This window comes from Ammodytes marinus (genome assembly GCF_949987685.1).
Source record: "Ammodytes marinus genome assembly, chromosome: 3".
Taxonomy (NCBI): Eukaryota; Metazoa; Chordata; class Actinopteri; order Uranoscopiformes; family Ammodytidae; genus Ammodytes; species Ammodytes marinus.
In genome coordinates this window covers 3,989,218-4,012,383 of record NC_137232.1, presented here as the reverse complement: position 1 = coordinate 4,012,383, position 23,166 = coordinate 3,989,218, and the positions used below count along the sequence as shown (strand labels likewise).

Genomic DNA, 23,166 nt, shown 5'->3' with positions numbered 1-23,166 from the left:
TCACTGAAGGCATCAAAACTTTGAATGAACACATGTGGAATTCTTTGCTAAACCATTTCAGGTGACTCCCTAATGAAGTTCATTGAGAGAGCACCAAGGGTTTGTAGCGCTGTCAAAAAAGCAAAGGGTGCCTACTTTGAGGAATCTAGAATATAAGACCTATTTAAGAGTCATTTCACACTTTTTTGTTAAGTACATAATTCCATATGTCCCTTCAAAGTTTTGATGCCTTCAGTGAGAATCTACAACGTAAATAGTCGTGAAAATAAAGAAAACGCATTGAATGAAAAGGTGTGTCCAAACTTTTGGCCTGTACTGTATGTATAATAAATAAACAAATCATTCTGCAATACACTACACAATATTGATAAGAATGATTATGGAAAGTTTAGTTGATGTAAGTGAACTTTAGAAGTTGAGGTTCTTGAAGAAAAAAAAACTTATGTTGAGATAATGTCTGTTAAAGATGGTTGTATAGGAGAAATATACAGACGTAAACAGACAAGGTTTAATCAAATGAACACCTAAACTTAAGTTTATTTAAGCTAGTATGACATAAGAAATGTAATGGAAGCAAACTATACAGAAATCTACAGTGGAGGAAATAAGTATTTGATCCCTCACCGATTTTGTAAGTTTGCCCATCTACAATGAAATGAACGGTCTATGATTGTAATGCTAGGTTTATTTTAACAGTAATAGACAGAATATCAAAAAGAAAATCCAGAAAATCACATTAAAAAATATATAAATTATTTTGCATTTCATTGAGTGAAATAAGTATTTGATCCACTACCAACCATAAAGAATTCTGGCTTGTGCTTTAAAAAGGTATTCCTAATCTCAACTAGTTTCCTGTATAAAACACACCTGTCTCAACTTGTTACCTGTATAAAAGACATCTGTCCACAGAGTCAATACATCAAACTCCAACATCTGATGGGCAAGACCAAAGAGCTGTCTAAGGACATCAGGGCCAGAATGGGCACCAAGACCATTGGCAAGAAGCTGGGTGAGAAGGAGACAATTGTTGGTGCGATCATTCGAAAATGAAAGAAACACAAAATGACCATCAATCTCCCTCGGTCTGGGGCTCCATGCAAGATCTCACCTTGTGGGGTATCAATGATCATGAGAAAGGTGAGGGATCAGCCCAGTTCTACACGGGAGGAGCTTGTTTATGATCCCACAGCAGCTGGGACCACAGTCACCAAGAAAACCATTGGTAACACACTATGCTGTAATGGATTGAAATCCTGTAGTGCCTGTAAGGTCCCCCTGCTCAAGAAGGGACTTGTACAGAACCATCTGAAGTTTGCCAATGAACACCTGAACGACTCAGAGAATGCTTGGGAGAAGGTCATGTGGTCAGATTAGAACAAAATCAAGTTCTTTGGTATCATAGTGACTCGCCATGCTTAGAGGAAGAGGAATTCTGACTATGACCCCAAGAACACCATCCCCACAGTCTTGGAGGTTGAAGCATTATGCTTTGGGGGTGTTTCTCTTCTAAGGGGACAGGTGGACTTCACTGCATCGAGGGAACTATGGATGTACCATGAAATACTGGGTGACAACCTCTTTCTCTCAGCCAGGTCCGTAAAAATGGGTCGTGGATGGGTCTTCCAGCACGCCAATGACCCTCAAAATACAGCAAAGGCAACAAAGGAGTGGCTCAAGAAGAAGCACATTAAGGTCATGGAGTGGCCTAGTCAGTCTCTGGACCTTAATCCAATAGATCTGTGGAGGGAACTGAAGCTCAAGTGACAGTCTTGAAACCTTAAAGATTAGGAGAGGATCTGCAAAGAGGAGTGGTCCAAATATCCTCCTGAGATGTGTGCAAACCTGGTCATCAACTACAAGACACGTCTGACCTCTGTACTTGCCAACAAGGGTTTCTCCACCAAGTACTAAGCATGGTTTTGATAGGGGATCAATGAAATGCAAAATAATTTATATCTTTTTTTATGTGATTTTCTGGATTTTCATTTTGATATCCTGTCTATCACTGTTAAAATAAACCTAGCATTAAAATAGACCATTCATTTCATTGGGCAAACTTACAAAATCAGTGAGGGATCAAATACTTATTTCCTCCACTGTATAGGTTGCTTGAGAAAAAAAAATGTTTTGCATGCAGTGTCCCACCTTAAAGGATTCTTTCAGAGTAGGTGAAGATGCTGTGACATGATGGTCAGGGTCAAGTCATATTGTTATCTGTCTGCCCCAGAACTCACAATGCAGCCCCCCAACCCCCCAGCCATGTACACACGCACACATACACATACATACACACACATACACATACATACACACACATAGGCACACATACGCACACATATAAACGCACACATACACACACATACGCACATATACACATACATACGCACACATACACGGAAAAAAGTTTGAACACCCCTGCCCAGACTGCTCTGTAACCCCCAAACCAGAATACACACACACACACACACACACATTCACACACACATTCCTCCACACTGTGAAAAATAGGCCATCAAACATTAAAAGGATGTCTGACTTTGGAGAGTCACCGCTCCACTGCGATGAGAGACGGAGAGGGACACAAACATCAAAGTGGGCGCAGAGGTGAAAGTGAGGGAGCAAAGTAATGAGGTGCAATTGAGAAAAATGAAGGAGAGATAGAGCAGGGGGAATAAAGGAGGGGGTGGGGGGGGCGACAGAAAGATAAGTTTGTAGTAGCTGTGCTGAAAGCCGGGGTCTTGGGGAGCGTGCTCGTAAATCACACTTTAGTTTCAAAGGAGAGCATTAGAGCCACCTGTCAACAATTAGTCCTCACAGTGATACCTTATTGTGTGTGTGTGTGTGTGTGTGTGTGTGTGTGTGTGTGTGTGTGTGTGTGTGTTTGTGCTTGCGTGTCTTTACACGTGAAGATGATGAACTTATCACTTAGCATTGTTTTATGGACCAGTACAGAAAAGAAGAGCAGGTCAGAATCCCAGCTTACAGTGGAGTTATACGGTGAAGGCTTTACTCCACTCTTCAGGGGGAAAAATAGAAGTTTTTCATAACTCTCATATTCAGCCGTGTATAACATAATCCTACAGGAAATTGAAGTCAGGTTTCAGCCCTGCTTTTATCAAGGTGTTAATCCATACCATGTGGACCACGGGCTCACATTCTGATAAAAAGAAAAAGAAAGAAAACCCACAAAGCCCCTTTTATTGTGTGAGCTAGGAGTTACTGTGTGTACTTCTAGTGTTACAACCTCAGTCATATAGTCATGTCTAGCACTTTGTAAGTTCAATATGTTACACTGACCTCTCCTTATTTTGTAAAGTGGGCTATGTCTGCCCCGGGAGCCTCGCGCCACATAAGACGCACTGAACATTTGATATGTATGAAGCAACAGCATGCATAAGTGACTGATATGATATTGCCTATTTTCAATCACTCAAAAATGAAAAGGATTTCTATGTTTCTTTATACTAGAAGCTGTAAGCGATATATTTGTGTTAATGTAAGTGTTGAATCGCTCTATATTCATACAGTGATCACTTATATAGTGTGCACGTTTCATAAAGCCGATCTCTAAGTCACTCGCTCTGCATGTAATCGGCAAATAAACTTTTCGGGGATCCCACAACTAATATCCAATCAGAAGAGAGAACGCTACAAACGGGCACGTCTCACTGCCGGTTCACGCTGTGATGTAATTGAAAAAGTTATACAAATAAGAACTGTAAAACGTTATAACTACCACAGCATTAGTTCTGTCAACCAAACATATCCAGTACTCAGTTTCCATGAAGACAGACATTTGTACTATAGTGCAGAATATATTTTAAGTTATATGTTCAGAAGAACATATATCTCTAGCTATGTTGTTATCATGGCATATTTCTGCACACCTCTGTGTGTATACCAATGATACAACATATCTGGAAACAGGTGTACTAATCTTCTTCAAAGTGTGATCAAAAATAAAAATAAGGAAAGACTTTATCAAAGTGCCCTTTTAGCAGCGCAGTCATTTCTAATTGTATGTTCCTATGGTGGTCTTCTCCAGATTATGCACTGTTTAATGTGTCCTACTGTACAGTGTGCTTTTGGTTGCTTCTTTAAGTGTTAAAAAATGAAGTCAATGATAAAGAACACTTGTCAGACAATCTCCTTCAACCCCAAAACAAGATGATCCTCACCCCCAGAAGCACAAGCGTGTATTTAAACCAGGAACCAGAGAACTGCATACGGCGCTAGGTCATTGTCAGTTCACCAGTGAGATCTCTAGTCAGCCTGGGTCATGTAGGTCTCTGTGTGTCTGTTATTGTGAAGATAAATTGGCTCCAGGGCATCCTGCCACATTTAAATTTAGAAATCCAGCCCCCCCTCTCCTCCACCACCAAACTTGATAAAAAAAAAACTCCATCATTTGTGTAATTCTTCTGCGGATGCAAACACATTTAGGAACATTTGCTTTTGTTGTGTGCTTTCCGCCTGTTTTTGTGCGCTTGGGTGTGAAGTTTGGGCAAGCGGAGGCGTTTCTTTTTTTTTTCTTCTTTTGCCCTGGCAGAGCAAAAGCAAAGCAGGGTGAGGCGGGGCCGGGCCCACCTAGCCACAACAGCTGCTCTGTGATTGTCGCCAGCTCCAGGACCAGCGTTGATTTTTGGGAAGGAAACTGTAGAAAAAGTACACATCCTATTCAAAGCTGCCAGCCACCGGGGCCCGCCGGCATATTCGCTCTAAAAATAGAAGGACCGCAATTGGCCGTCGCCTTCTTGTCACTGTTAAAATCTGGATAAGCTATTTGTGTTCTCTCCCGTATACAGCAAACCAGCCCACCTCCAAAGCCTTTTTCCTTCTCTGTGTGATCAATGTATTGTCATTTGAGGTGATGACCCAAAATGGTAACCGTCCCACGCCGTAAAGTGAGGTTTTGTCTGCGGGCCCAGCGCACACACACACACAGGGTTTGATTAGTGAGTGCAGTGTTTTCTCCGCGCAGGGCAGAGGTTATTGAGGCTATACCAGGCACATGGCAGCCACTCTGGAGCTTTTTTATTATCCCGATGTCTTTCAGATCCAGCCGCCGTACTGTATAATAATGTAGTGTGCAGTGCAAACAGGTTGAGAGTGCTCCAAAAACATCATAATAACCTAAGACTCGGCTTTGCTTTCTTTATTTGATCTGCGCTCATGTTTCCTTGTGAAGTTGTGCACTTTTTTAAAGCTATAGTGCGTAACTCTTTCATATAAAATAAATGTATGTTTACATTCAAGCCATCGCAAAAACAAGTTGACACAAAGTTGATTAAGCCTATCAGCTCCACATAACTCTCTCTGTGTTTCTCTGTATGTTACACACTACAGCTTTAAGAGCTGTATATGGAGATCAGGCCTTCATTTACTGATTAGGGATCAACTTTTGCCGTTTTCTTTTAAGCACTTTCCTGCAGCACTCTCATGACAGCTATGACTGGAGAGACTAGAGTGCATATTTCTTTTGAACACACATGTGTTCCTTTGGTGTGTGTGTGTACACAGCGCTGGTCATACACTTCCCCAAACCCGTAGAACATCAACAAGAGGCTATTAGTCAGTGCAGCAGATTAGTTTCCTCAGTGTTGCAGTGTGGAGCCCTGGTGGTCCCATTGGCCCGGCTTCACAGGGACACAGAGAGAGAGAGAGAGAGAGCGAGAGAGAGAGAGAGAGAGAGAGAGAGAGAGAGAGCGAGGGAGGCAGAAAACAAGGTGTGACGGGAAACTGTTAATTCACTTGTTGATAAAGGGACACTTCCTTTCTGCTATTAGAGGCTGACGGCTTGCTTATTTGGGTTTGAGACTTTTTGTTTTATCTCGCCCTCCCTTCTCTCCCCCTCACTCATCGGGGCCCCCGCGGTGAAAAACACCAACGCTTTATGTAGAGGGTCTTATGTGCCAAGGAAGCATTACCTCATAACGGCTGGTGTGTGACACTTATGTACAGTGTACGTGGCCTCACTGCGACCCTGTTTAAAAAATATATATATATATACTTGCGGGAAAGTTAGTGTCAAAGTACAAGCTGAGGATGTATATCGAAAAACCTCTGTTCCACACAGATAGCAGATGGGTTTTAACAGAGGACGTTAGCATATAGCTTGTTCATTTCTAAAACGTGTAAACAGCATGAATGCAGCGGTGAGATGGATGACTTGTCCAGATTTCAGTGGCCATGATGAGCTGTCTGCCTTGGATCAGGCTCCGTCCTCAGACCGAGCTGACCAGCATTTTGTAAAGCCACCACAAGCGCCACATCTTCACCATGTTTTTAAATTTTAACGTTGCTTTTTCATTTCAACCCTTCTCAGTCTTGCATCCCATTGTATTGGCTATGATAGAGGTTGATGATGCAACTAGCCTTACTGGCCTGAACTTGACAACCCTGTCCCCCCAATCAGAATAGGCGTGTATGCATGTGTGTACAAATGCTAGGGTCTGTTTCTATACAGATATAGTACAAGGGACATTGCCTTCATACAATGTCTCTGTCTGTGATATGTAACATTATCTACAAGCCCCAAATACAACCAGATATATTGTTGACACATACATTTGAATTAAAGTAAAGCTCTGTCTGTGTATGGTTGTAAGCCTCCAGTTCTCTATGACACAAATGAGAGTACATCCACATCAGGGGATCCAAATATATAAATATATTATAAAGTGTGTGACACATGTCTTTCTTAGTTTTGCCTGGAGCAACCTAACCAGTGTTTGTACTTTTACTCTGATATGTCACTTCAATGGTCCAACTTTTCCTCATCAAACGCCAGCAATCAAACACATTACTCTTCCTTTTTGTAAAGGTTGTGGAGATGGGATTGTTTTTAAAAAAACTGAATATAATGTTAAAAGCAACCTTTGAAGCTATAGTTGGACACTCTTTCTCACACACACACACACACACACACACACACACACACACACACACACACACACACACACACACACACACACACACACACACACACACTCTTACATTTGTCTACGATTTGTAGTCATTTTCTGTCTTTGCTTTAGCCATGGACATTTCTATTGTGCTTGTGTGTCATTGTAGGAAGCCGTGGCTAAACCAAAACTGTAAAATAATCTGGGGGAAATAAGAGAAGAACCGTGTCTAGGAAAGAGTTTATTACATATTACATATACTGGAGGGGGGGGGGGGGTTATCAAGGGACCCATTGATATATCAGGGAGAATATATGAAGAAATGGAAGTCGTTTTGTTATAATTAAAGCCACATAATTTCACATTAAAATTTGGTGGCAGCCCTGGCTTTTTAGTACCATCGTTGTCCTCTGTGTGGCACTGTGTGGTCAGGGTATCCAGCCAGGTTACAGAGGGAGAGAGAGAGAGAGAGAGAGAGAGAGAGGGGAAAGGCTTGAGTTGTGCTGCCAGGCCTTTTGCCTTGATACAAATCTAACAACAGAGAAAGAGCGGGGGGGAACTTCTATGGCTTTTTTTTAATGAATGGTCACTTCCTCCAGCTAAAACAACTTGCAGCTTGATTTCTTTCATTTTTTTTGTTAGGGCAGTCTGAACACTTTTGAATGTGGAGACATCCTATAGGTGTAATGTCTGTCATTTTCTATTGTTTTTCTTAATTATTGTCATAATAAGATGATGGATGAAGTGAAGATATTTTTATATTGTGATAGTTCATTTTTCAACTGGTATGAAAACGAAGTGCCAGGCAGTGTTTATTCACATCATTCTAATATTTCATTGGACACATTGCCGCCGCCGCCGCCGTCATCAAACTTAAATTCCACCGTGTATATTGTAACAATTTAATCTACAAATGACACAAAGTCAGCAGGAAATAGGAAATGACAAATGGCTTTCTAAAAGGCAGCAGATGCTCTTTTTAAAAGCATTCTTCCTACCCTGCTCAAACCTGCCCATATAGTCAAGAGGATTAGGCTTTGTACATTACTCAGTAGTACAGCTGATTTAACAGTTGTGTGCCATCAAAAAGGTAAAGCTAGTGTTAGCCGCTCTAAGGGCAGCAGGCTTTTTCTTTCTCCCTGTGGTCGGCAGAGGAGCCAGAGCCCCAGCAAAAAAAAAAACAAAACGCTTGAGTCAATAAACTGAGAGCTCAGTGCGAAAAAAACCGCACTGCAATCGAACAAGCTGTTTACCCTGAAAATTAGTCTACCCCTGTACTTTTAGGGATTTTTTTAAAGCCACCAAAAATACACAGTGCCATGGAATATGTATCTTGGCCTCAGCGTTTTGGGCTCGGCCAGAGAGACCTTGTGTCCTCTTCATAAGGAAACCCTAATAACTAAATCTTCTCCAACCACTAAAACCCTCTTATCACTGCTTTGCTTTTGCCACTGCACTCGTCATTATTTGATTTGTAAAATTGGAAGGTAGAGATAAAGAAAATGAAGCTTGCCTTTTGCCAGTACACAGACAGGGACGTGTGGCTCCCAGCTTTATTTACTTACCATGTGTGTATTGCACACTGTGAAAAAGCTCAAACAAAGCCTTTGCCATTGTCACCCACTCACATTAACTTTTACATTCATTCATTTCTTTGTTTTTTTATCTCTTTAAAATAGTTTCTGTGTCCCCCAAAATCTGGAGGCCTTTGGAAAACTCTTTCCCTTACGCAAGTGTGGGTGCTGCTCAGCCATCTGATGATTGGCAAAATGACAGAAGCAGGATACAGTTTATATTAAATATAATCCAAATGTCATCATGGACCGATTGATCTATTGTAGGTGGAACGTATTTAATATATGCAACCAATTCAAAATAACCTAAATACAGGCTTACAAATATTCACACTTTTCTCATTGCAGCGTACATGACCGGATTGTCTGTGGAAAACTAAAACTACTATTGTCATATTTGAACATGACTAACATTAATTTCACTATTCTAAAATTCTTAAAAGAACACTCCTTCTGTTTTTCTTAATTTTTCAATTTACTTGCTACTCAGATGTGTGCGTGCGTGTGTGTGTGTGTGTGTGCGTGCGTGTGCGCGCGTGTGTGTGTGTGTGTGTGACGTTTGATCAGTGCATATGAAAGGAGACTGACTGTTGTGATGAAATAATTAGCAGCACACCTACTGTACCTCAATAAAATGTTAGCTGCAGGAAAATGAGTCTCCATTTGAATATAATGAGCATGTAGGAAATGCTGAACAATTCAGATTCAGGATTCAAACACTTTATTGCCATTCTAAACATACAGCACCTGTGCAGTGCAGAATTAAAGAGCGCTTCTATAGGGCACTGGCATTTCAACTGTTACACCAGGTAAATACAGCCGGAAAAAGTAAGCCTTTATAAAAAAAAATGCAATAAAAGATACACTATATACAGAAAGTATATATATATATATGCAGTGCTGCTTGAAAGTATGCTTGGAAGTAATTTTGATTATTTTAACTATTATTCATTAATTTTTATCAATACCAGTATTTCTTGTATGAAATAACAGATGTTTGTTTATCAATTCAACATTTTTCTTTTCCAGAAGTCAATTGCTAAAACATATAAAACAAATGATTTGCCAACTTTTGTATGTGAACCCTGAGCTGCATTGCTTAAATCGAGCAGGTAAACACAATCAGGTGGGACAAATTGATTGATGAAATGGACAAATGTAATGAGAGATCTTTAGGGAAGAAATTGGGCGGCTCTAGATAAAACAGAGATAATACAAAAATATATAAAATAGAAAATAAAGAAAATTGCATTTAAAGTGACATAATTGAGGTAGCAACATTCAGTCTGTCCTGCTCCGTTTGATCCATTAGCATGTACAGACAGTGGTGGCAGGCTGTGACGTGTCTTAGTGTGTACTGTGCTTGGGACCACAGGATTATACAAGGAGACACAGTTAGAGGCAGACATATTGACAGCTCAGTGAGGCTTCAAGCACACATCTCATCTGTTTAGAATCACATTATGACAAAGGGCTCATTTCTGAATAGACATTTGTTTTTTAAATGTTTGTTTTGTAAAGGGGGAAAACATTTATATATATTATGTAGAAGGAATATTACATACATTTTCTAGTGTGTGCTGCTGTAGAATAACATGATGATGAAATTCTTTTTTCTTTGTATTCTCATCACATTGAGCATGGATTTGTCCTGGATACGTTATTTCATTTTTATCATTGCTTCATCCAGCCAAAACATACAAAATAAAAGTCTTAATTTAGATCTCAGATGTATTAAAATAATGAGTTTTAGTTTCCTTTTGTGTAATTTTACACCATTGTACATACATTAGAAACACTAAAATCATTTAAATGTAAACCTTATTTTCAACTCCACTGCATTTGAGGTTAGGCTACATAAGTACAGTTATCTATCATCAAGTTTGTTCAGGCAACACTTTAGTTCAGCTTTGTATCCAGTTAGGAAAACAAGTAAGAACCCATCTGATCAAACGCTCTGTCCCTACGATTCTCTTTAAATTGGTTTGTAAGTGTGTAAGCTATGTGCACCTGTGTACTTGTGTGCAATATGAACACTTCACACACACACACACACACACACACACACACACACACACACACACACACACACACACACACACACACACACACACATACACACACACACACACACACACACACACACACTCACTGTACCCCCACCCTCCTCACACCGCCCCACACAGTCTCCTGCTTTCCCAAACATCCAATCATTGCCCATAACCCGTCCCTCTTTACTGTGAGGTACTAGCTCCTTGACCCAAATCAGATGATGGCTACACACACACACACACACACACACACACACACACACACACACACACACACACACACACACACACACACACACACACACACAAATGGTTGGAGTGTGGGTGTCATCTGATCCAGTGGTGCTGTCCGACCCCCCCCCCCCCCCCCCCATCCCATCTCCTCTTGCTGGTGACTCAGTCCTGCCTGATGAAGCCTTGTAAATACTGACATGCTGTAAACTTGTGGATCTGATTTCAGAGTGCTGTGTGTGTGTGTGTGTCTGTGTCTGTGTCTGTCGGTTTTTTGCAGGAGTTCCTTTCTACCTGATAGTTTTCTTATGATGCAGTATGGTTGTTTTGTCAGAGTTGTTTTTGCATGCAGACATGTTGTGCTTCTGTCTTGCTGAGTTTTTTCCCCCCTCTCCATTACAAATTTACAAAAAGGCCCTGAGCTCCTAAAGCGCTGGACTTGTTTGTTGTATGCAGCACGTATCTTACACACGCCCCAATGAGTGTTACGACTAAATTAAGACAAAATCATGTCCTGGGATTTCTTTTTCTGCTGTTGTCGAGCATGTGTTTTTTTCTTTCTTTTTTTAGCTCACTGACATGAGAAATGTATTTTAAAAATTACAAAATGTTCAAAAAACTTTCCCAAATAGGGCTGTTAATAAAAGCCTCCCCCCGTTAAGCATGCGTTTTGGGAGCGGTGGGACCGGGCAGGAAGCCATTTTCACACAGGCCGGGCCTGACCTCCAACTCTTTAACTGTGACTGAAAATAGCGGACGAGTGAGATACACACCGTACAGAGAGAGAGAGAGCGAGAGAGAGAGAGAGAACTGAGGAGATAGATCTGCCGCATCATTACCTGAGAGAGCAAAGGGAAAAAGAGGAAAAAATAGGGCCTGATGGCTTTTCCACCAGTCTTTCAATTCCTTTGCAAAAACAGTAAATCTTGTGAAGTTTATTTTCTTTGCAGCATCTGTGTTTTATAAGGGCTCTTTTAATTTGTTTTCACTCAGTCCAGTGGGGGATCCCCGCTCCTTCTTCTTCTTCTTTTTTTCTTCCCCCTTTGTGTTCAACCCTTTTTATCCTTCCTCACGGCGTCTCTCTCTCTCTCTCTCTCTCTCTCCCTCTCTCTCTCTCCTCCCCCTGCAGTGGAAGTGAGTGTTTTAATAATGATACTTTGGGGAATTGGGATAGTAGAACAGTAAGACTACAGCTCCCCCTACCTCCCTCCCTCCCTCTCTCCCTTTCATTCTTCTTCCTTGGGAAACTTGGACAAGGAATGAATGATAGAGGGTGGTGATAGACAGACTCGTCTACAGACATTGGTCAGTCATTGAACATCAATTTAAAGAAAAGTGTTTTAGTACCAATATCAACATAATATTTTGTAAATAACAACATGTTTGAACCCTTTTCCAACACTTTATTATTTTTTTCAAGATTAATAAACCCTCTTTATCCTCCATCTTTCTGAACCCTGTGTTCAAAAACCCCAGTCAGATCTCCCATTGTGACATCATAAGATGAAAAGCCACTCCCCCTCTTACCAACCTCACTTAACTGGCCGTTAGATTCAAACTAGCAGTCAGATTCAGGGCCAATCAGAGCAGACTGGGCATTTTGGAAGTCGGGGCCTAAAGAGACGGAGAAATGGAGCATTTCAGACAGAGGCTGAACAGAGGAGATTCAGCAATGGCACTGAAAAAAATATAAAGGAAGTTTTGGACACTACACCATGACAACAGTTTCTAGTATACACCCAAATTGCAATTTCGAAATCTGACAATGAGTATATGTGACCTTTAAAGTACACAGTTATGCTGTTTAATTGATGACGTCAGACAGTGCCACAGTAAGGACAGTTGAGTTAGGACTGTGATTTAGTTTATGTATACTATGTAACACTTTTTATATAAAACTGAATAAAATAAAATTATTTTTACAATTTAGGAAACAAATCTATTGAGAAATTGTTAATAGTTCAAATAAGAAAATGTCTTATCCATCAAATCAAATACCTCATATATCAAGCTTCATCATCACATTGATTGAAGGAAATTACAAAGACAATTCATATTGGTTTGGAAACACTACACCATACACAGCTAACCCTCCACTGCCTGCTGTTGATACTTTTGAAACTTGATGCTACCAACATAGCACAAAAGTTCCTAAGTATTGTTATTTTTTAAAGATTATTTGTTGGCATTTTGAAGCTTTATTTAGATAGAACAGAGTTGAAATGGGGAGACAGAGAGAGAGAGGGGATGACCTGCAGTAAAGGTCCACGGTTCGGATTTGAACCCACGACCACTGCAACGAAGGCCGGAGCCAATATGGTACACACTCTATCCACTACACCACCGGAGCGCCCCTCAGCCTGTACTTTAATAAAGTTCATGATAAACATTAGAATTGGAAGCGCTTCGTTATACATTTGCCTTATGTAGAAAGTATTATCTTATATAGCCAAGCTCTCACCGTCACTAGGCCATTGTTATAGGTTCCAGATTATGATTCACCATGCAAATGTATTGAATTGTATATTTTATTTGACATAGACATGACAATATCATTGGACAAACCAGATGCATTGTTTTCAGTGTATTAGCATATATGCTAGTTTTCAACAGGAGGCTTTTTAAAAACAACAAAAACGACAGGAACAAGATCAAATACTGACTGATAATTAAAAGAATAAACATGCAGTTAACAATGGAGTACAGAGCAGCAATATAATGATAGTCAAATATATATAAAATAAATACTGGCTCAATATAGGCTCCTAATCTTTGAAGACCCCTAACAACTTTATTTAAACAAATAAACAATTGACTGGCTCATTACAGGCCCCTAACCTTAGTAGGTAGGGGGGGCATACATAGATCTGGCACCAGTACATTTTTGATATTTTTTAAATTACATTGTTCGTGGCTACGAAGAGCAGGGGCCTATATTGAGCTATACTGTATTAAAAAAATTAATACAAAGACTTCACAGAGAGATTTTTTAAACCTGTACATTTTTTCTTTCTGCTTTTTGGTAATTCTGTGTCCCCAAATTATTCCAGAAAATAGTACTAAATAGCTCACATAGGACACAGCTGATTTAGCCTTAGTATTCTTCTCAAAATGCACCAGATTGATACATTTTACTTTAAAAGTTTCACATTTTTCTTCCGGGGGGGCATGACCCCAGAACCCCCTAAAAGGTCCTGAGTACTACCTTAAAATGATTTGTTTATTAATCAAAAGAAATATTACACGTTTTGTGTTGTAAGACGGACTCTCAGGGGGCCTACGAAACCTCTCAGCCCCAGGGCCTAATATGTTTTGCATTTTTATAGTTGGTAGATCTTCTTGACTTGGTCATTATAAAAGTAGCTCACAAGCTGAAAACTTGTGGGCACCCCTGGTTTAAATCAAAGCATAGTCGTGTTAGAATGGCCCAGTCAAAGTCCAGACCTAAAAACAATTGAGAATATTGAGAAAGACTTGAAAATTGCTGTTGACAGACGCTCTCCATCCAATCTGATGCTGAATCTGAAGCTTGAGCTATTTTGCAAAGAAGAATGGGCAAAATATATCAGTCTGTAGATGTGCAAAGCCGGTAGAGAAATACTCCTATAGATTTGCAGCTGTAATGGCAGCGATAGGTGGTTCTACAAAGCATTGACTCAGGGGGGCTGAATACTTTTGCACGCCACACTTTTCAGTTTTTTATTTATAAAAAATAAATAAAACCACGTTTCATTTTCATTCCACTTCACAATGATGCGCCACTTTGTGTTGGTGTATCACATAAAATCCCAATAAAATAAATGTACGTATGTGGTTGTAACGTGACAACATGTGGAACATTTCAAGGGGTATGAATACTTTTGCAAGCCACGGTACATAGTGTAAAGCAAAGGCAGTTGCACTTGCCATTTTTCGCACCCTGTGTGTGACAAGACTTGGGTTCTGTGGAACACATTGATCGGCTGCAACGTTTTTTTTTATTACACCCATGAAAGAAATTGGCATTGACCCCTCAGCAAAGGGTTTAACTTTTTATCTTTTTGGCCATGAGAAGAGGAAGCAAGAAAAAAGACATCCAACTTCAATCCAAAAATATCTTTACGAAGCACAAACGTCTAGGTTCAACCATAAAAGTATTCCCCCTGCTGGGCCATGGTAGCTTTCTTCTTGTCTTCCTCTCTCTCTCTCTCTCTCTCTCTCTCTCTCTCTCTCTCTCTCTCTCTCTCTCTCTCTCTCTCTCTCTCTCTCTCTCTCTCTCTCCCTCTCTCTCTCCCTGCCTGCATCTCACAGCTGTAATATCGTCCCCAGCTCCAAGGTCTATACTATTTCCCAGAGCATCACTCAACATGTCACCTGCGCAACCCGCTGCCTCCTAACACTCTTCTATTCTCCAGACCTGGCTATAGTGTGTTTTCCCTTTTTCCTTTTGACTGAAATATCCCCTCTGGCAGAACCATTCAAATCAGACACAGTGTTTGTGTGGACATACACAGTCTTCAGAAGGCTTGGCCGCCTTTTTTTCTGGCACGTCAGCTCCCTCCGTTGGAAAAGCCTCCTGCTTGTATTGGATGCAAATTGGGTATTAAAAGAAGGGGAGAGCAACATGAGATAGCGTGACATGGGGCGGCCGAAGAGAGCGCGAAGGATAGAGAGAGAGAGGGAGAGAAAGGGCTTAATGTGAGAAGGGAATGCAAATGCTGTTGAGACAGTGAGGCGATGGATAGATGGATGGAGAGCTGGCGGGATGGATGGTTGGATTAAGTAGAGGAAGAGAGAGCGGCGGGTCAGGTGACAGTGTGACTTTTTTGGCAGGGTCAGAGTTTTTTCTGTGGACGGACGGGGCGACAGAGTTGGATTTGCATTGATGGATCTTCTTTCCATGGGGATGTCATGTATCAGTGCTCGGGCACATCACGCCCCGCTCATTAATCAAATCATGGCCTCCGTCTAAGGGCTATCTGTCTGCCAGACGCTTCTCATCTGTCTAGCTCTTTCTCTCTCTCTCTCTATCTCTTTGTAGTATAGCCTTCGTTCAGCCTTTTTTTCCTCTCTCCGGCCTCCTCGCTACCTTTCTCTGCACAGACTTTGTCTTAACGTTTTGAGTTATTATAATGAATATTCTGATACCTCAGCACTAGTGGAGAACTAAGGTTACTAAATGTAGATGCAACATGAGGAGATCATTATAAATAGTGAGTGTATTTAACATAGAGCAGTTTGTTTGTGTAGTTATTCATTTAATGTTATGCTAACTTAATCCCTTTTGGAGATGTAAATTAAAACTTAAACTCAACTTTTTTTTGTTCTGCTTACTGAGTATGTTTTTCTCAAATAAAGTCTGTGTAAAAGTAAAGTAATGTCAAATGTACACAAAAAAGAAAGCACACACATGGTTCTGTTGTACATTTCAAACTTTGACCTGACTTTAGCTCCCACCGTCAGACAGGTAGATGAACACATGCCCTTAATCTCCTCAACCACCCTCTATGAAGATAACAGCAAAGAAGATAGATATATAGACAGACAGACAGGCAGGCAGGTGTTTGGCCCACTGCTTAGATCCACACCGTTGCATTAATAATTGTACAGGAAGTGACAATAATTGTATCTTAACATCAACCATTGTCATAATTTTTAAGAAATGTTATCAATAGTGATTCAGGTTTCACATCTATTCTGTCAATACAACATGACATAGGACTTGAAGACGGGTTCAAACAAAATGAATAAAAACATAATAGCACATGACAGCCAGTCAAGTTGCAATGACATCTCAATGACATTAAATTGTATTATGCACTCAGTGACATAGTGAACAAACTTGGAGAACAATGTTGCAATCAGCTGTTTTTCCACATCCACTTCACCATAACACATTGAGCTTGCTAGAAAAATGAGAGCCACTGGCCTGGTTTTTGTGTTCTATCTGTAGTTAAAACATACACACTTACAAAAGCATTTCTATCAGTTTGACCTTATTCAGGTTAAAAATCACCTTTTCAACCCTGTTGGTTGAATTGCTTTGTATTCCTTTTAGTAATTGCGACTTAATTATCCCTAAACCATTTTTATCTATGTCAATTTATCAAGTCCATTTGTTTGACTGAATGCCACAAAAACATGAGTGATGAGACAAACAGATGACATACAGATTTCCTCGACATCCAGGAAATCTGTCTGCAACACACACACACACACACACACATACACACACGCACACACACACACACACACACACACACACACACACACACGCACACACACACACGCGCGCGCTTGCTGTCGGTCTGTCTGTCTCTCAGCCATCCGAGCTGTCTGGTCTCTTGTATCATCTTCTCCCCGTTCGTGATCTCTAACACGTTCCAAACTAACTTGTCTTCACTGGGGGGCCATGGTAGTTTAGGAGCCAACGGCTTTGAGTGACAGCATGGTATGAAGGTTTAGTCAACAGTGATCACCAGCCTTCTCCCCCCCACACCCCATCACATTCCAGCCACACCTGTTCTACAATCCACAGCAGGGCTTATTTTTTAGGGAACATTCTTTATTTTTAGCTTGTTGCCTTACTATCGGGTTCAAGAGAAGGCGACGTAAGCCATTTCTGTAACTCTTAAGGACTTTTACCACGCTGCGTTGTGCTCTTTAATTAATGCACTTTAGGTCATTTTAGAATGAATTGCATACCAGAAGGAAACAGTCCAGTGCACATGCGCCAAGTGCAAATAGTAAAGGGCCACATCCACTCAAGGATTGCAACACTTTTGCGGCCTCTAAACCGGTGCAAATGACATTAAAAAAATAACGTCCTATCCACAGAGGACGTGCAAAGGCGGAAATTTGCGCAGACAGTGTCAACGGTGCTCCTGGCCCATTTGAATGTATTTACATGAGGGAATATTTAAAATCCAGCGCAGAATTGCTCTGTTCCTATATACAGTACATATAAGCCTTATCCTCAAAGGCCAGCGCTAATTGCAACAGGCCGTACAGTGGAGCAGTTACACGTCCAAGTCCACGGTGCTGTCTGAAACAGTCCCGCCTGGGAAGAGACCTGTTACTGCTGCTTGTCTTCACCGTGCCCCAGACAACATTATCTTCATAGTGTAATTAATACCACAGAGCATCAAGTTAATGACGTGGATCCGCGACCCCTTCTCCTGCAGCCCAGCATGGAATCCATAGGCTACTCAAAATGTTGCATCACATGCTGCGGCACAGAAGTGGGGGATGAGAATGTCCTTTGAGGTCTTTTTTTTGTAATATTAATCAAAGGAGCGTCTTTGTTTTTTCATAGTGTCTCCCTGTGTCACCCACCCCTCCTGATCCCGGGACAACCGAGGGCAAACTGCGCCCAGCTGCCAAACTTTGTGAGCGTGTTAGCGCCGGTATATACTTAGTGCAGATTCCTTAGTAGATTCAGTGCTAAAACGGGACAGATTGTGGGCGCTATATTTACGCAATTTATTGAGCTATAAGCGCCTGAAATCCCTTCTTAGTAGATGTGGCCCATAGAGTGCAACATATTGTGGTAAATGAACCGGTCACAACGAGCACACATGACCGCTAAGTGGCAGAGGCAGGCCAATGCTACCCATTGACTAGCAGTATTTGAGCTAAGTTAACTAGCTATGAGTGACCATTTCTTCTTGTTGAACTATTCCTTTAACGCCCCAATAAATCCACTTCCTTTTAATTATGTCATTTGGGAGTGAGTCCCATGCTAGGAACAATCTGAAAGTAGTTTGGCATATTTATCAATCCAAATGAAAGATTGTGTCATTTAAAGCTGGGGTATATGATTTCTGATTGGTCAAAGTTAACATGAGCTGTACACTTTGACCAATCAGAGCGAGGCTCCGATTCTCTGTTCGTATTGGCTGTTGGGACTGTCCATTCACTTTGGCTCAACTTTGTTGGTGTAGAGCGTGTCAGGGAGGGACCATAGGGGAGGGACCAAAGAGAACAAGTGGAGCAGTTGAGGTATTTGGATTCAAATCTCTATCCCAACTGCCATTTTCTCCCCAAATCCTCCACCCCAGCTTTAAGTCTGATCAACTTGACAAACATTTGGTTGAGATGAGGCTGGCTATGTCCTGGTTCTTATTATTTTGAGCCCATCACATCTGTGTTCTCTGCCAAAATTCTCTATAAAAACAATGACTGTTTTGCCATGGATACTGTTTAATGCGGACGCACCCACACGGTCCTGTCAAACAGTCTAGACAGGTAAAAAAAACTGTTTTTATAATCAATCAATCAACCAGCTTTATTCGAGAGGCTCGAGGTCCATTTAAAAAAGACATACAAGATTAAAGGAGACAACCATACCAATGTTTCCACATGGAAGACTGGTAACGCATAGCACTGATAATATATAATCTTTACGAACATTCATTTCAGATTTTCTTAAAACACCCAACCTTGATATTTATTTTTATTTTTTATTAACCTTTATTTTTCCAGGAATATACTCATTGAGATTCAAAATCTCTTTTTCAAGAGAGTCCTGGCCAAGAAGGCAGCATAAAAACGTAAAAGTTTCACATTAAAAAACTAAATTTCACACTTAAAACAAGACACAAAACACAATTAAAAAGTAAATAAAAATAAAATAAAAAGTCACAAAGCATCAATCTCATTGGCAGTAAGTCAGTGTTCAGTAACCGGGCATGTACAGTTTGCGGTTAAATAGTCCTTAATCCTGCTTTTGTAATTGTTCATGGTGATAAGGGATTCAAGTTTAAGGTGTTCCTGTAGCTTACACCATGATGAGGGGGCAAAATATTTAAAGGCACTTTCACCAAACGCAGTGCGAGTCCGAGGAACGTTATACATAATCAAACTGCTAGACCGAGTGATACGAGCACTGTTTTTAGGAACCATTAGAGAACACAAATAAGGAGGCAGATCGTGCAAAATTGCCTTATAAAGGAACATATACCAGTGTTATATCATACATTTACCAGGTTTCCAGAGGCTTTAAAGTTGGTGGAATGACTGCAGTGAAATGTCCGTTTAGGTGAGGACGTTGCTAAGTTCATCGACACCCCTCCATTCCCAACCCCTCACCCCCACCCTCCACTCCCCTCTTAGCTCAAGCACCATTATGGCTTTTCAGGGGGCTTCCTGAACAGACTTATTTTTTTTTCTTTTTCGTCTGCCTCCCTCCCCTCAACACAAAAGGTGGCTAGCCTAGGCTCTGTGGGTGTAGCAGCACTATTGAAATGTGAAGAGGAGCTTTTTTCAGGAGCTGCTCTGGTATACACACAACTCTGTTATTCGGACCCAGAGGGGAATGGAGGACAGCTTTGCGTAATGGTCTCCTCTCTCTCTCTCACTCTCTCTCTCTCTCTCTCTCTCTCTCTCTCTCTCTCTCTCTCTCTCTCTCTCTCTCTCTCTCTCTCTCTCTCTCTCTCTCTCTCTCTCCCCCCCCCCCCCCTCTTCAGAAGGTCACCCAGCCATTGTGTGCCCAGCGGAAGGTCTAAAGACAGGCCCCTCTTTGGAGGAGCACAAAGCTTAGGTTTTGGCAGGACTAATGAAACTCAGGGCTACACGTTAATGATCTAAAAGACTGGACCAAAAAACACTCAGCCAGTCCCTTTCCGCTCGCATTCGCATTTCAGCCCCCTTATAATAAATAATGACAAGGTACTCTCCTCCTTTTACCTTTATTGTAACCTTTGATGTGGGCCTTGTTTTCTTTGTCCCTGTGCCCCCCCCCCTCCTCCCTCCCATTCATTCCTTTGTGTTACGTGGCTGTCACTCATCTATTAAGGCAACAAATGGGACAAGGGGAAAACATTCAGAGAGTGTATTGTGGTGCGCCCACAGGTTTGCTCTTTATTCCTTTTGAAAGCACTTGGACTTGGAATTTTATCCTATGGTATAGGCCCATTGAATTGGCAGCACACGCTGTTTTGTTATATCTATTGTCACAGGATTACAAACATACAGTCATATGAAAAAGTTTGGGAACCCCTCTCAGCCGGCATTATAATTGACTCTGCTTTCACAAAAAAAAATATAAAAGTGGTATGTCTTTAATTTACCAGGAACAGCTAAGTACTGGGATGTTTTCCAAACAAAGATTTTTTGAAAAGCAGTATTTGGTTGTATGAAATAAAATAAAATGTGAAAAACTGGCTGTGCAAAAATGTGGGTACCCTTGTGGTTTTGTTGATTTTAATGCCTGTAACAGCATGTAAAACTGATGACTTTAAACACAAAGTTGGTTGGATTATGTTGTTAAGCCTTGAACCTCATAGAAATGTCTGTTTAATCATGAGAAAATGTATTTTAGGTGCCTAAATGCAAGTTGCACTTCTCTTTGACTCTCTGCTGAAGTGAGACAGAATGGGATCATCAAAACAGCTCCCAAAAGATCTGAAAAACAAAGATTGTTCATTGTCATGGTTTAGGGGAAGGCTACAAGAAGCTTTCCCAAAGGTTTCAATTGTCAATTTCGACTGTAGGGAACGTTGTCAGGAAATGGAAGGACACAGGCACAGTGGCAGTTAAAACCAGGCATGGCAGACCAAGAAAAAAACAGGAGCGGCATAGGTGGAGGATTGTGAGAATGGTTGCACACAACCCACAGATCACCTCCAAAGACCTGCAAGAACATCTGGCTGCAGATTGTGTATCTGTACATCGTTCAACAATTCAGCGCAATTTGCACCAAAACATCTGCTTTTTATAAAGACCAAATAACTTAATTTTTGTCTCATCAGTCCAAAGCATTTTCTTCCAATATGAATCTGGCTTGTCTAAATGAGCTTTTGCATACTCCATGCAACTGTATCTGTGGCGTGGGCGCAGAAAGGGCTTCCTTCTCATCACCTGGCCATACAGATGTTTTGGTGCAAATTGCACTGATTTGTTGAACCATGTACAGATACACAATCTGCAGCCAGATGTTCTTGCAGGTCTTTGGACGTGATCTTTGGGTTGTGTGCAACCATTCTCACACTCCGCCGCATATGCCGCTCTTGTACTTTTCTTGGTCTGCTAGACCTGGGTTTAACTGCAACTGTGCCTGTGTCCTTTCATTCCCTGACAACGTTCCTTACAGTGGAAATTGACAATTGAAACCTTTGGGAAAGCTTCTTGTAGCCTTCCCCTAAACCATGATAATGAATAATCTTTGTTTTTAAGATCTTTTGGGAGCAGTTTTGATGATCCCATTCTGTCTCACTTCAGCAGAGAGTCAAAGAGAAGTGCAACTTACATTTAGGCACCTAAAATACATTTTCTCATGATTAAACAGACATTTCTATGAGGTTCAAGGCTTAACAACATAATCCAACCAACTTTGTGTTTAAATTGATCAGTTTTACGTGCTGTTACAGGCATAAAAATCAACAAAACCACAAGGGTACCCATATTTTTGCACAGCCAGTTTTTCACATTTTATTTTATTTCATACAACCAAATACTGCTTTTCAAAAAATCTTTGTTTGGAAAACATCCCAGTAATTAGCTGTTCCTGGTAAATTAAAGACATACCACTTTTATATTTTTTTTGTGAAAGCAGAGTCAATTATAATGCCGGCTGAGAGGGGTTCCCAAACTTTTTCATATGACTGTATTTGTGAGATAATCCACATTTCTTATCCCCCCTCCGCCCCCCCATAGTGAAATGTTTCTATGTACAACTGTTTCTATATGACTGTCTCATTATATTAAAGGGTCCTCTTACCAACTTTACAAAAGGAAGCCATCTTGTTAAACATACCTCTATAGCCATGCGTATAGGTTTGTTCTTATGTATCCAGGTTAGGAAATACACTTCAGTGATAACTGTGCGTCCGTCCCAGTACAATGGAGGCTGATGAAACAATGGTGACTTGTCTTTCCATGAACAGTGTACTCAAAACACACAGTGGCCGGTTTTCATTTGACTAGTTTACTTAGCAAAAAAGTTGCTCCTGTCAAACAAATGGTTCTCATTTAATTTAAGCCCCAATTTTTTGTCAAATGAGGTTCAAGTTGTCCAAAATGTTACATACAAGTAATAAGAATTTGCCAAAACAAAGTCACATTTTTTACTGACCAGTAGGCTTCAGAAAAAAATGTAATTTAAAAATAAAATTGGTTGATACTGTCTAATGTAAAATGGGTTATTATGTGTCCAGCTTCTCTGCAGATATCGTTCTATTCTCTGCCTGCCATCAATACAATCAAAATGGAGGCTGCCTTTATGTGTTTAGTTAAATAGTAGGTGAACTAGCAGCTTCTCACCTGTACCTGGTTAGGGTCATTAGGCCTTTAAGAAGCCCTTTGACATGGCCTGATTATGTTTGGCTGGAGCTGCATGGTATATGCGAGACGAGGTGTGTGTGTGTGTGTGTGTGTGTGTGTGTGTGTGTGTGTGTGTGTGTGTGTGTGTGTGTGTGTGTGTGT

General features: G+C 40.8%; 1 protein-coding gene across 2 annotated transcripts in view; it reads left to right on the top strand.

Moving 5' to 3' along the window:
* Positions 1–23,166, top strand: part of bcas3 (BCAS3 microtubule associated cell migration factor) — a 382,954-nt gene that overhangs the window by 86,135 nt on the left and 273,653 nt on the right. The gene's annotated exons all lie outside the window — the stretch shown is intronic.